General features: G+C 38.2%; 1 non-coding gene across 1 annotated transcript; it reads left to right on the plus strand.

The window, feature by feature from the left end:
* The first annotated feature begins 629 nt into the window (after window positions 1-629).
* Window positions 630-736, plus strand: LOC131179615 (small nucleolar RNA R71). Its single transcript, XR_009148506.1, has one exon. It is a non-coding gene; the product is annotated as a small nucleolar RNA R71 (small nucleolar RNA).
* Window positions 737-3269: the final 2533 nt, after the last annotated feature.

Consider the following 3269-nt stretch of genomic DNA (forward strand, 5'->3'; position numbering starts at 1 on the left):
ACCCTTCCATCATGGATTCCATGGTCATCTTCGATTTAGGTTGCTGAGGTTGAGGAGACAGTGGTGGCTGTGTAAAGTTTTGGCTTCTGTTCTGAAATCCAGGGGGTGCTGGCGGTTTATACCCCTGTTGCTTGTTTATTGGCTAGTTCTGCTTATTGGACCATGAGAAATTTGGGTGGTTCCTCCATCCAGGGTTGTAAGTGTTTGAATATGGATTGTTGGGCTGCCTCTGGTTAAAGTTTCCTCCATCATTCACATAGTTCATTTGTTCTACGGAGGGTTTATTGAAGCTATTATATTCTGAATTCATGTACCCTCCTCCATGGCCGTCCTCATGTTGACTATTTGTACCAACTATGTTGGCTTGCATTTTGTCGAGTCTCTTTGTGAGCTGATCAAATTGAGCATTTATCATGCTTAAGGTGTCCACTTCCAGGACCCCTGTTATTCTCCTTGCATTTCCTCTTTCATTTGACCACTCATAATTATGGTATGCAACCCTCTCTAGAAGTTCAAGTGCTTATGTCACTGTTTTCTCCATTAAGTCACCTTCTGCAGCTAAATCAATTGTGCTCCTTGTAGAGGGTAGTAACCCATTATAGAAATTTTGCACTAGTAGCCAATTCTCTATGCCATGGTGTGGACATTCCTTCTGCAGGTCTTTATATCTTTCCGATGCGTCATAGAGTGATTCACCTTCCTTTTGTCTGAAGGTGTTGAGCTCAAGTCTCAGTCTTGCAGTCTTTGCAGGTTGAAAATACCTTGCTAGAAAAGCTTGTGAGAGGTTTTCCTAAGTGGTGAACGTTCCAGCTGGTTGAGAAAGTAACCACTTTCTTGCTCTGTCTCGAAGGGAGAATGGGAATGCTCTGAGTCTTATGGCTTGATCAGACACTCCATTCATTTTAAATGTGTCACAAAGGGCAAGAAAGCACTAGAGGTGATAATGTGGATCTTCTGTTGGTGAACCCGCAAACTGTGTTTATTGAATCATTTGAAGCCATGCTGGTTTTAATTCAAAGTTGTTGGCTTCCATTGTGGGTCTAGTGAGACTGGGCTGAAATCCTTAGACAAATGGAGCTCTGTAGTTTCTCAAGAGTCTTGGTCTGTCACTATTATCAGCCATGGTTGGAATTTTAGGATCTTCTTGATCGTGCTCTTGATGTTTCCTTTCCCTCCTGATGGCTCTCAGAGTTCTGTCTATCTCCATATTACAGTCCAAAATTTATTCTTCTAGCCTTGTTCTGGTCATATACCAGATTGCGCACCTGAGAGAAAAGAAAAGAAATAAAAAAATCAAATAAAATTAGATAATAAATATAATTGCCTATCGCTCGACATTACTAAAGCCAAATCCCCAGCAACGGTGCCAAAAACTTATTTCATTGGTCTTACAACCCCGCAAGTGCACAGTGTAACACTCCTATGTTTGGTAATGCATTCTACTGTTCCGGTGACCAGTGTCTGTCTGGACAGCTAGGATGCTTACAACTACATTTAAATGTTAGTGAGGAGATAGAGAATTATGAAATACAAGAAAAACAAAGGAAAAATAATGGCAATGAAATGAAACTAAGTTAAACGAGCCAAAGATCATAATGATGGGTCACCGTGACGGAAGTTACTACAGTAATAGGCGACCAGGATCGCAGGGAACCCTCAGAATTTAGTTTCGAGACATAATTAAAGACTTATTGAAGTATAAATATCATTAGAAATATCAAAGAAAAATTAATTAATTAGTACAAAGAAAAATGAGAAATCGAGAAACCGACAAAACTCGGTGTTATCGAAAAATCGGGAATAGAACCCGAATAGGGGCATTGTGGTCATTTGACACCTAGAGTTGGCTTTTGACCTAAATAAATGGTATTACATTTGGGAAAATCAAATGAAAAATGGAATTAAAGATAAAATGTAAATTAAGAGAAATTAATGTTAAAATTGCAATTTTTGAAACCTTAGATTATAATATCATTAATCTAGGTTTAGTGGAGCACTAAGTGGATACATTAATACTTAAAATGAGGGCAGAATCTTCCACTCACTTCATTATCCTCACCAAGCTCTCCCATGGCCGAAAATGGTGTCCCAACTTTCCTCCATGGAAACCACCCATGCAAGCTTGAGATCACCTTCATTTCAGGCTAAATTCTTGAACTTCCTTCATTAATCTTTGCCTGCACACCTTGGGCAGCAATAAGGGAGCAAGAAAGATAGGTTTTGGTGGAGTTTTGAAGAAGTCCAAAAGAGGTAAGTGGTTATTTTCAATTCTTGTTTCATTAAAAGTGTAACTAAGGTTGTGGGTAGTTGAATTATGGAAGAATTTTTTAGGTTTGATGAATAGTTGGTGATGGAGCATTTTGGTAGCCATGGAACTTCATCATGTACAGCTTGTCTTTGCATGTAAATGGTTGTTGAGATGTTAAATTAAGTGTTTAATTGTATTGGAGTTGGTTTTCATGTATAAAGTTTGATTTGTAAGCTTGAAAAGTAAAAATGGAAGTTGATGTGTATGTGTAATTTTTGGGCAGCCTCAAATGGAAATTGGTAATGTTCAAATTCATGAAATGTTGTTGAAATATTGTACAAAAGAATGGCAGTATATATGTGTGTGGAATAGTAGTGATAGGTATGTAATTTAATGATGGAAGTTTGTGTGATAATTAGAAGTATTTATGTGTATATATTGTTGGGATTGAACTTGTGAATTGTGACTGCATTTGGTGTATTTTGGGAAGTGGTTATATTCTATCCAAGTTGACCTATAATGTAGAGAATTTAATGGTTTTAGTTAGTGCCAAATGCAGAATGGTATGGAGAAGTGAGGAGGTAGTTGGTGAATGTGTGTTGGTTTGGTGTTTGGAAAGCATGTAGAAGACAGTGTGCAAATGGACCTATAACCCTAAGTGTGTGACTCCAATTGGTATGAGGCTAATTGGAGGTGAAACCAGGCACAAAATGTGCCAACTTTCATGAAGGAAGCCTACCTAAAATCTGTCCACAAAGTGACATGAGAATTGACCAAATCCGGATTAGTGACTTGAAAGCCTGAAAATTGATCATTTGGGCAGCGTTTAGTGTTTTGGCCATAACTCACTCAAAACAGGTCCAAATGGCCTGAAATTTTTACCATGGATATTTTGGACATAGATATACAATTCTTATGAAGACACCAAAGCCCAGAAATAGCCAGAACCAAGCCAAATAGCTAGCACAAGTTCAGGTACCAAAACTAGATGAACCAAAATTGACCTAAAAATGACCTAAGC

Source organism: Hevea brasiliensis, chromosome 4 (genome assembly GCF_030052815.1).
Source record: "Hevea brasiliensis isolate MT/VB/25A 57/8 chromosome 4, ASM3005281v1, whole genome shotgun sequence".
In the NCBI taxonomy this organism is placed as follows: Eukaryota; Viridiplantae; Streptophyta; class Magnoliopsida; order Malpighiales; family Euphorbiaceae; genus Hevea; species Hevea brasiliensis.